Consider the following 12,536-nt stretch of genomic DNA (forward strand, 5'->3'; position numbering starts at 1 on the left):
TCCCCAAATTAAAAAATGTGAAAAATGGTCTCACTTTCCAAAATGTCCTCACTTTCTCAAAATGTCCTAACCTTTCCAAATTTGTCCTTGCTTTTTGGAAATGTCCTCACAAATGTTGTCATGTTGTTTTCCAGAAATGTTCTCACGTAACAAAAATGTCCCCAAAACGCACAATGTCCCCGCTAACAACAGGTCCTCATAAAGACAGAAATATAAGAACACACACACACACCTCCTACGTAATATTGGACAATATCTGCTGACTGAAGACAATCCTGTGTGTGTGTGTGTGTGTGTTATATATGTGTGTGTGTGGGTGTGTTTTATGTGTGTGTGTGTTATATCTGTGTGTGTGGGCAGATTGGCCAGTAGGAGGCTGGTCATGTGATTTATAGCAGCATCTCCATTTAATGGCCCTGAAATCGTCACTCGCCTCGTGTGTGTGTGTGTGTGTGTGTGTGTGTGTGTGTGTGTGTGTGTGTCTGTGTGTCCTCATGTATTATAGATATGCCCCTCCCCCCACCACAGCTCAGCGAGCACCCTCGTAAGAGCAGCAAACATCCTCCTCCTCCTCCTCTTCTTATCCACTGAACCTCTGATGCTGATTTATTTCCTGTCATTCAACGCCAAGATATTAATTGATGAGCTCAACCAGTCAGATAACAGCTTGTCCCGTCTGACAGGTACTGGGAAAGCGAGGTGGGTTTTTCAGCGGGTTAATCAGATTTGTCCTCGTCTCGGTTTCAGTGCGGTCGCAGAGTGACAGGTGCGGTGGTGATGTCATGCTGATGTCACAGGTCTGATGGGAAAACAAGCCCGCCGTCATCGTCTGAGTCACGTCCGTCATGTCGGGATGGAAAAGATTCACTTAATCATCTCATCTCCTTATTAAACAGCATTACATTTGTTTTAATGATCTTGAATGATGGACTTGACAGAATGTGAGGCGGACATGTTTGTAGTCTTTTAAGACACCAGAATGTTTTTTGAGAAATACAAAATTTGCAGTTTTAATCAACACTTTTGATATTTAGCTAAACTGTTTTAATAGGTCAGAAAATGGTTATTAAAGAAGGTTTTGGTGAAAAACTTAGTGTCCAGGCAGAAATAATTTTATTAGCTAAAACCGCAGTGGTAAAAGGTAAAACATCAGTTTCCATTGTTACTTTCAGTTTAATTTATTATTTGTCACTTATCTAAAGAGATGGAAGACGTATTCACATCCTTTACTGCAGTAAAATGTGCCAATACAGCAACGTAAAAATACTCCATTACAAGTAAAAGTCCTTTATGTAGTTTTTCAAATTGCATACGGCCGAACTGGAAATGGCTAAATGACGTACGTAACAGTCAAATAACGACAAAACTACTGAAAATATTGAGCGTGAGTGTTGATTAAACCCTAAAAGCCCTGCATGAGTTGTTTTGTACTTCATAATTATAGAATCATGATCAGAGCTGTACAGCGAGTGGCGTGCTCTAAAAAGAGAAAACACAGCTTTTAATCAAGCTACTTCCCTTCGGCGGTTCAAAACCGGTTTGTCTCATATAAGCTCAAATCTTCTGAGCAACTATATCCAAATAAACAATCTGATCGATCCACTTTATTTTAGGATGCACATTTTTTTTTCAAAAGCTCTCTGTTATGTGTTTTATTTTGAAATGCAGCCTTCATTCATACTTGAAATGAGAAAAGATTTACTATTACAGCACTTAACATCTGTGTATAATAGAACATTTCATGTTGTCGGTTTATACTCATTCACACCTTGATTCAACTGTATTCATTTTTATATGGAGGAGGCCAAACAATCAGCCCATTCTCAACAGGTGCAGCTGTACTACTTAATGTAATTTCACATATATTTTGCATCACAGAGACTCTTTTTGCTTGCATTGCTCTCATCCAGAGAAACAAACACTGAGTAGATAAACAGGTGAATGTTTGGGTTTGAAACCTCTGCTTCTCTACTGTTCTGTATCAGATCCAGAGGAAGAAGTGCAGCATAAATAGTCCTGAGCCAAAGTCATTACAGACAGTTATTGAATTGAATTAAGGCATTAAAAGGTTAGAAGATGGCTGAACCAAGAAGCACTAACTGTGCCTGACTTCCCTCAGCCTCGGAGTACGTCCTTCCTTTAAATAGGTTCCTGCAGCTCATGTCTGACAGGAAGCCAAGCTGTGTGCTACCGTTACCTCATACTCAGAGTTCAAGGAAAAACACGACTGTGAAGGAAATGAAACAACACGACTGGTGGACGAAGTACTAATTTTAAATTAAGATACCTCAATATAAAAACACGTCATTACAAGAAAAAATACTGCGTTCAAATTTAATTAAAGTGAAAGTACTCATTAGACTTGGATGCCTTCAATTACTCAAGACTTGACTTATTATGAATCACCTGAGACTTGAATTAGTCTTTGGATTTGTTTTCAAAGGAACTGAGACGGGACCTGGATTTGTTTCTGATTGAATCGAGACTTGACTCAGATTTTAACTGAATTGGACGTGTTTCAGATGATTAGCTTTGTATGACTGGACTTTTAAATGACTTTGATTTGGATTTATTTAAACTTGCTTGAGACTTGACTTGGACTTATAATGAACGACTTAGGACTCTTGTTACGAGTGACTTGGACCGTATATATTTATAACCATTTCACAGAAAAAAGTGAGGGAGAGAAAAACATGTTGAGTTTGACAACAAAGGACGGTTTAATTAAAATTTACTGCTGGAAATTTCCAGTTAGACATTTTTTGTGCAAAATGTTACTTCAGAACATAAACACATTGCAGTTAAAATGATCAAACACAGTGAAGCAGCAGCTCTCCTATTGGCTGAAAAAGAGGGCAGATCACTGCATGAATTCCCATATATGCACAATGAGGTCACACTGCACCTCTGAGGTCACACTGCACCTCTGAGGTCACACTGCACCTCTGAGGTCACACTGCACCTCTGAGGTCACAACGCACCTCTGAGGTCACAACGCACCAAATCAGATCAGAGTTTATGCAAAAAAAAAAAACCCTGATGAAATTATAATTTTAACGTCAGATTCACTTCTTTCTTTAAGCCAAATGCAATCTGTGTCATATAGAAAACTCAGATTTGGGTCACTGTCATGTGCAGCCTGAAAACACACACGCACACACTCAGTAACATGTTCGCTCTCTCTGGGGAAACAGGAAGTGGAATCAGGACGACTGAATGTTTCAGGAACACGGTAAATTGATCCTGAAGGACATTTGGTCACTTGCTGCTTTCTCCACCAAACTGAAAACACAAATTAGATTAAAAAAACATTTTATAATCTCCATATTCTAAATTATTTTGTGTTGTTTTATAACAGATTCTTAAAAAGAAAAAAAAATCTGCTTCCAATAGAAATCAAATGTTTTCAATAATAATGTAGATAAATAACTTTAATTTACTCTGCAAATACACAACAAAAACAAGTCGTATAACAAAAGTGTAAAAAGTGTAAAACCAATAATCTTATACCAAACATAAATACAACACAAACACAAGACAAATGACATCAAATACAAAAAGAACTCAAAGAAAAAGAATAATAATACAAATACAGGAAGAAAAACAGGAGCGTTCACGACATAAAACATCCAACAGAGTCTTAAAATGTTCTAAGGTTAAAAAAACCTCCAATAATAAAATCATAACAACAACAATAATAATAATAATAATAATAATAATAATAATAATAATAATAATCCATGATAATAATTTAAATAATATTAAATCATATTAAACACAAGTGACTTTATCTTAGAACATTTCATCACCATATTTTTGACAACAACAATAATAATATATTTTTGATATTTAAATTTTGAGTTTAGTTGTTTAACCTTTAGTTACTTGCAAATATAAAATTTAATTTAGAAAGATTTAATGAAGGATTTGACAGATGTTGACGTTGACGTCATTTCAAACATAAATAAATAAAACCAGTTCCCGCTCTTCTTTGGCCGAAGCTTGTTCTTTGTTGCATCTGAGAGCAGCTTGCGTGTTTTTTTTCAAAACCTCTTTTATAATAAAACAGATGCCAAGTTGGATGCCGAGTTCATCTTTGTTCTACAGACAGATGGAGGCCAGAGAAATGAAAGAAGAGCGAAGAGGAGCAGAGGATGAATGAGTTAATGGAGTGGAAATCAGGTGACCCAGTTAGCGAGGTGAGGCCTGTTTAGAGGCTCAGATGAATGAACATTAACACTTTACGCACACGTTTCAACACGAGAGACGGACAGAGAGAGAGAGAGAGAGAGAGAGGCAGAGCAGGTAGACAGGAAGTGAGTCATTTATCTTCATCACCTGACTTCATCCAGGCCTGAATGCAGCCAGCCTGCTCGCCAGAATAAAATGTTGTTACTGTACATTTCTGCAAACCACAGAAATGTTGAATATCTACGTTTCAACAACAGTGAAATACGAAGCATATTAACATTTCTAAAGTGACGTTGTTCACATGTGATCTACATGAGTTGATGTTTCCTATATAGGAGGAGGAGGAGCAGGTGGATGGTTAGTAAGTTTCTTGGTTTCTTTGTTGGTTTCTTGGTGTTTTAACGAGACGTCAGGACATTTGCAGCCGTTTTTCTGGCGAGAAAACCGGCTTTTCTTAGTGAGACATCAGCTGGTTTTATTTTATTTTTATTTTTATTTTAACCCAAACCATGATCTTTCCCCTAACCCTGACCGAGTGCTCTTTGTGCCTAAACCTAACCAGACCTGAACCACAGCGTTGTCACATCATAAAACATCATTATTCAACGGGTAGAAATGTTAATATGCTACGTTTGTAGAAATGTTGATATGATACGTATTACACGTGTTGAAACGTACATAGTCAACGTTTTATTCTGGCGACTGGGTTGATGCAGCGACAAGGGAGTGATAATGAGAAACCAGGAGACAGACGGCCTGTTTAAACACAGAGTCCGAGCCTAAAACAACAGGAAGTTCACTCACTTCACAATGTTTATGTTTTGTCATGACAGTGACCTCTAGTGGTAGCGTGAATAATAACACTTATCTGTCAAGAACAATAAATCTTGCATTAATTACAACAAAATTAGGAATGTTTGATCAAGTTTTTCTGGCCCTGATTTGATTCCTTTTCTATTGATTATCTACCCATATTGAGTGTGATTTGATATTTATATAACAAATGCAACTTTATGACTTTTCACAAGTAACAAGGTTCTGATTCAAGACAACTGATTGATTCCTGAAACTGAAGCGAAGATGTCTCACTCTGTTGGATTTGTTGGAACTACAGAAAACACTGTGATTGTTCGGTGGTGTAACAGAGTGGAGCTTCTTCCCTCACGAATGATCTCATGACGCATCTTTCTCGCTCTTGTTTTCGTGTAACGGGCTCCAGCAGCAACACTCGTTCTTCCTCACATAGCGATTTGTCGACCGGGATTCCTCTCGGTGCTTCCGACTCTGCTCACAGAACGAATTAGTGACGTTTTAACTGGTAAAAGTGATGCTCAGTGCGGCTGAGCACGAGACGCTGCTAGCTGAAGCTTTGCTACACTAAGAAGGAAAGAGTTACAGTCTGAATCTAGTGAATCTGTGTATTTTGGCAATCAGGATGTCAATTTTCAGCAGTCTGAGGAGGATTTACGTTTACATTTAGCTGATACAAGCCATTAAAATATGCCCAGATCCTTAAAATATACTAAATATGCTTTGATGATCCTTAGGATCGACTGCTGAAAAATAAATGTTTCATGATATGATTAAGATTTAGTTTGGTTTAGGCACAAAAACAGCCTGGTTAGGTTTGGGGTAAAATTACTACTTTGTGTCGTCATGGTTACAGTAATAACCAGTGATTTGAAATAAAGTAAATATTCTCTTCTTTAACCTTTAACCATTTCTTTAACTTTAACAACTAGGGGAGGACTGGGTATATACAGTGTTTCTCCACATTTTCACCATTTCATGTTTATAATTCCTGACAAACATTTGAGGTATTTGTACAGTTAATTTTATACACAAAGGCAATTCAAAGTGCGTATTGCATAAAAAAAACAGGAAATACAGTATAAAACACTAAAATATGAGTTAAAAGCTTGGAAACTGTTTTTGAAACAATTCAAATGAGAAAAACCAAAAGAGAAATGCAACATTATAAAAATTAAAAACAGAGGACTCAAGATGGAGCCTTGGGGAACTCCACATGTCATATCGTCATCAATCGTTCTATGAAATGTCAGAAAATAGTGAAAAATTCAAGGTAAAATTTCCTTAAAGGCATCTTTAAATGTCTTAAAGACATCTTTAAATGTATTGCGAGGTAACAGTGACTCGTAACAGTTTTAGAGGAGTTGTTGAACTTGTTTATCATTTTTCATTCATGCAAATATCAACTAATTATCAATATATCTGAGCCCACAAGTTTAGAACAGGCGTGTTTTTGTGCATCTTTGTGTATTGCTGTGTTTTTATATGCTGTGTCTTTTGTGTGTGTGTGTGTGTGTTTTGTGTGCAGAGATCCTGTTAGTCAATAAACCAATACAGCTTCATCTTGTTAATTAGCCATTTGCTCTCTGTTAGAAACAGACACACACTCGAGTTTAATTCATCTTCACTGTTTCTGTCTGCTGCTTTTTCAGCATTTAAATGAAATGAATAATTAGTTAAATGAGGATTTAAGTAGTAAGTTAAATGAATATTTGGGGATTTTGAAGGAGGTGATGAAGGGTCAAAGCTGATAAAATCACTTTACCCACTTTAGTAGATATGACATAAATGCATTGTGGAAAATATAGCAACATTTTAATTATACAGCATTGGAGGAAAATGTTTGTGTCAAATTTAAACCTTTTATCTTCTTTAATCAAATATTCTCATCTAGAACATCATTATGAAGAACATTATAAGAAAACCAAAACACTAAACAATGCAAACTAAACAGGTTTATAGCTTTAAATAAATCACAGATATAACCACATTCACCAATCAATACTCAGTGGAGGAGCCCTGATTGTGAAGTGCAGCCTTGATGCTTATTGGTGTGCTTCATCAATACTTGATCAATACTTTATTGAAGCCTTGTCAAGCGTGCTGCCGGTGGAATTTAGCAGCTTCTAAAGCCAGTGAAACACATGGTCTCTTATTTTATTTGTTGTTAGGTTGTGTCAGTGGATATCCTGGGGTTTCTAGTTTGGGGACGACTGGTTCATGCTGAGTGAGCTCAATGTTTTTCCACATTTTTACAACTTCATATTCAAATTTCCTGAGAAATGGCATTTTACAGCACATTTCATACACAAATACACTTCAAAGTGCTCTTCATAAAATCATAGAAATAAAAAAGATTTTTAAAAAATGAGAGAAAGAAATGCTAGACAATTAAAAATGAAAAAAACAGGAGGACCCAGGATTGAGCCTTGGGGAACTCCACGTCATGTTGGTGTGTCCGGATGCATAGATGTGATATCCTTTCTTTCTCCATCAGTCATTTGGTGGATTGATAATACTGACTCTCTTATTTTGTCTTTTAACTTCCTGCCTACACAGGAAGTATGAATGTGTGGCGTTGTGTCGGCCACTGCTTGTGTTTTTGCTGCTTGTGATCAGCTTGCGCCTGCAAAACGTACAGCGTTATACTTAATGTACCGTAGTGCTATAACAGTCATGGTGACTGTTGTTTATAACAACATGATAACAGAACAGAAGCTGTCAAAACATGTTAATACAACATCTCTTCATCTACAGTCCAGTTTACCAGTTAATACTGTGGAACAAGCTGATTATTCTGAATTATAGTATTTAAAACAGATTATATGACAGATTAGGATTAAAGGTTTGAATTCATGTTGTAAAATAAATTTTAAAAAGCTGATGGTTTAGTGATCATTAATAGTAATGAATATGATATAATAATGAAATATTATGAGGTCACATGACCTCCTCAAATATGTGAGAAATGAACAACAGGCTATGTGAACCAATGGGGAGCCAGATATTTGTCTTAAAACAGTGTAGCTCAGATTATTTCAACCTCTTTCTGATAAAAATCCACTTGTTCAAATATTTTCTTAATTTTAAACATTGTTGTTGATTCTAGAGCTGTAAACTGTCTTCTTCTGTCTTGTTTCAAGATACAGACACTAATTTATTTACAACAAAACATTTAAACAAGATGATTTGTTCTGAAAACTGATTCAAATACTCTCTGAACCAGCAGATTTTTCTACTTTTTCCAGTTAACTAAATATTTTATGAAGGAATGACGTAATAAGATGTTCTGTAGAGTTTCTCTGCTCCTTGAATCCTAATTACAGAAACCAGATTCTTTCTTTTTAACATGATGTTTTATAAATCAGCTGACAGCTTCACCTCAGTGCAGGTAAAACGTTTGACTTTAACCTGATTGGTTCAGAAGAAAAACCTCATGTAGGAGCAGAGAGGAGCCGGTAGGTTACGAGGTTTCCAAACCACAGGGAGTGTGCTGGTATGAGGACACACACACACAGACACACACACACACACACACACACACACACACACACACACAGACACACACACACACACTCACACACACACACACACACACACACACACACACACACACTCTCTCTCTTTCTCAGGCCGCCTACCAGCCGCCACCCGACTAAAAGAAGAAGATTATCTATTGATTCCATGACTCATTGCATCCTGGGAAAACGGTTAGATTACCCAGAGTGCCTCAGTGCTGTCCTTCATCTCTCACTGGAGGAGGAGGAGGAGGAGGAGGAAGAGGAGGCAGCTACAACAGTAAAACGCTGCTGACACACTGATGCTTCAGTATTAATTGTTAAACTGAAACAAAAGATGAAATTGATTTTATTTCCAAAACAAAGACGCTCGTCTTTAAAGAGGTTTGTTTCTGCTGCGTTCCTTCCTTTCATGAGGACATACTGTATAAACATGCAACTTCTCAGTATATATATAATGTATATATAACGTATCATGCAGCTCTCACACTCGGCTACTCCTCTTTTAGTGGTTTCTGTTATTTACATTCTGTTCTGATGTCGGATGTTAAACATCCGTGTGTAGAAATGTTGCCTGCAAGTCAAAAGTCAGGACTTCAATCTGCTCTCAACTCTTTGGTTGCCTCATTTTTTATCAACCTTGCTAACGAGCTGACGTTGTCTCGTCGCACATGCTCATAAACGGCCATCTGTTCTGTAGTTTTGGTTGCTAAGGTGGTTGCTAAGGTGTTTCCATGTGTTGGTCACGTTGTCCACTCTCATAAGAGAAAGAGAAGTGAAATCCTGCTACTATAGTTTGTATACGTAGCCTCCGGAGCCGGAGGAAGCTTCCTGAAGCTGACCAATCAGAACAGAGCGGGCTCATCAGGAGGCGGGCCTTAAAGAGACAGGAGCTAAAACAGCCTGTTTCAGACAGAGGCTGAACTGAGGGGCTGCATAAAGGACCAGTAGAAGATAAATAAGGAGTTTTTAACTGGAAATCATGTAAAGATATCGGGTTACAACGACCTCATTTATGTAAGTTCATACAACTAAAGTGTGTAAACAGCTCTGCTCTCAGTATTCACTATTGACTGAATTAGATAAAAGAGCTTCTTCTGCAACTCTTCAGGAACTTAACTCTCATCTCTCAACTGGCATCCGTACATATCAGTAAAATGTTGATTAGAAATTTGTGTTTTTTTGCCAAAATATCTGATCTTGCAACAGAAAATCAGCTGCTACAGCGTCATGAAACTGTTTCACGGTCGTGTTCAGAGTCTTGGTTCAGGTTATTGTGATCTCTCCAGTGTGTTAAACCAGCAGTCAGGCGTCCATATGAACAGTGAAAGTCATATCAAGTGGATATCTGACACATTTACAGTCTTTTTAGCATCAAATTCCCTCTTTGTGTTTCCTCGGACAGTGTTTCCCTGTTGAGCTGCAGGTGGAAGTATAGTAACAAAAAGAGGAACTTTGGTACTAAAAAGACTGTAACGTTGAAAACTTGATTTGACTCATTTGGACGCTGAAGCTGTGGGTTTACATTGTAAGGTCATTATGAAGGATCTTCTACTGGTCAGTATGAATGATTACAGCAAGAAAAACAGCTTTCATATCTAAACCTGAACACACACGGGACTCAACATCCACCATCCACTCTGACCTCTGACCTCTGACCTCTGACCCGCCACTGTAGTCAGATACAGAAATGTAGCTTCATTCATTAGAACAAACACAGTCAGGCAGAGATCACATTAGTTAATGTTTTTAATAGCAGACTCTTATCTTCTCCTTCTTTCCTCCTTTTTCTCCTCCATCTTGTTGTTCCTTTCATCATTCTCCTCCTTTGCTTCTCTCTCATCTCCTCCATCTTGTCTTTCTTTTCTCCTCTTTGCTCAAATATTTATCTGCCTCCTCCTCTGTCACCTCCATCAACCCCTCCTCCCTCCATTAAACCCCCCCCCTGCTATAAAAGCCCCTTTTCTTCCTTTTCTTATCTCCTCTGTCTCTTTATTTCCTCCATGTGTCCCTCTGGCGTCTCCTCAGCAGAGGACAACAAGTCGACAGCCGTCTGACTGTGTATTTATAGAAGCAAAGAAAGAAGACAGACGACTCTAGTGTCTGTCTACTGTGTCACTACTGTGTCACTACTGTGTTTCTACTGTGTGTCTACTCTCTCTCTCTGTGGTCAGGAAGGAAGTTTGGTTAATTAACACAGCTGGTGGTTGAATTACAGAGTTGTTAATTAGAAGAAACTGCTGCTTCCTGACATTTTTAATGATTTAAATAACTAAAAATCCAGAGTACATATCTGTACAAACAGCATTACCCATAAGCCCTAGTGTCTGTGGTTAGTTCAGGTGTCTGTAATAACAGTGGGACAGTTCATTCATCATCATTCATCTGTATAATGTTGGATTTTCAGACTAGAAGCTCTACAGCAGAGTTATGGTGCGTTTATGTGCCGATAAGAGTGTCTGAAATCTGAGCGTCTGTTGCTGAACACGTTTATTTTTTTTTTTTTTTGTGGACGTATTTAAAGCAGAATGTGAATCTGACAGAATATTCCTGAAAAGTAGAAAATGTTGTTTAACCAGTCACAGAGAGCACAGATGGACTCTGGGTAGAGCCAGAGATCCCAGTGGATTGTGGGTAACACAGCTCGCTGCTGGCATGATTTACAACATACACACACACACACACACACACACGCAAGCACACACAAACAGAGTGTGTATTCATGCATGCAAATAAACACACACACACACTCTGCTGGCATCCGAACACACTCTGACACCTGAGGTCAACGTCCTGATTTAAGTCTGCGTGACACGAGAGAGAAAAGGAAGGGAGGGTCAGGAAGTAAGGAAAGATATACGGAAATATAAAATAAATTAAAGGAATAAAAAGAAAGGAAATGGAAATAAAGGAAAAAGGAAAATGAAAAGGCAAGTGAGGACAAGAAAGGAAAGGGAAGGAAAAAAGAGAGAAAGAACAAGAGAATATAAGAAAGAAAGAAAAGGAAGGACGGGAATAATAATAAAAGGAAAAGATGGAAAGAACTGAAAGGGAAATGGAAGGAAAGGAGAAAATAAAAGACAAGGATAAAAAAAGAAAGGAAAGAAAAGGAAAAGGATAAAAGGAGAGGACATGACAGAAAAGAAAGATGGCAAATAAGAAGGAAATTAATAAAAATGAAAGGAAGGATGGAGGGAGGGAAAGAAAAAACAGGAAAGGAAGTGAATAAAAGAGCAAGATGGAAAGAAAAGATCAGGAATAAAAGGTAAAACTGAAGGAAAAGAGAAAATGGAAACATGTAAAGACAGAAAAGAGAAAGAATGACAAGCATGGATGGATGGATGGATGGATGGATGGATGGATGGATGGATGGATGGATGGAGGGATGGATGGATGGATGGATGGAGGGATGGATGGATGGATGGATGGATGGATGGATGGATGGAGGGATGGATGGATGGATGGATGGAGGGATGGATGGAGGGATGGATGGATGGAGGGATAGATGGATGGATGGAGGGATGGAGGAGGGATGGATGGAGGGATGGATGGATGGATGGATGGATGGAGGGATGGAGGGATGGATGGATGGATGGATGGATGGATGGATGGATGGATGGATGGATGGATGGAGCGTTGACCTGCTCAGATTTGGGTCGAGGTGGTAACGGGGGAAATTTAACCTGCAGTCCATCAAACACGCTGTAAAAAATCACTCCGTCAAATCTCTTCCTCTATCTTCCTCTCTGTGTGTTTTTTTTTCTTTTTCTGTTGTTTTCTGTTTATTTATTTGTTTGTTTTCTGACATTTTTTGCAAAACTGCTACGAGCAAATTAAAAGAAATAAACAGTCGTCTTCTTCTGGAGGTAAAAATAACATAAAATCAGATTTATAAACCAATATTGTGTTTTTGGAGAAAATCAAAAGTATGAGTTTACGTTTGAGCAACAGACGGTTTGGTGAATTCAGATCCTTTATTTAAGTAAAAATGCATAAATATTATCAGCAAAATATAGT

At 37.9% G+C, this 12,536-nt stretch overlaps 1 protein-coding gene across 1 annotated transcript in view; it reads left to right on the forward strand.

Moving 5' to 3' along the window:
- The window catches only part of stx1b (syntaxin 1B), a 59,779-nt gene that overhangs the window by 9,704 nt on the left and 37,539 nt on the right, over positions 1–12,536 (forward strand). The window lies entirely within an intron of this gene.

The sequence above is a fragment of the Thunnus maccoyii genome, chromosome 18 (genome assembly GCF_910596095.1).
Source record: "Thunnus maccoyii chromosome 18, fThuMac1.1, whole genome shotgun sequence".
In the NCBI taxonomy this organism is placed as follows: Eukaryota; Metazoa; Chordata; class Actinopteri; order Scombriformes; family Scombridae; genus Thunnus; species Thunnus maccoyii.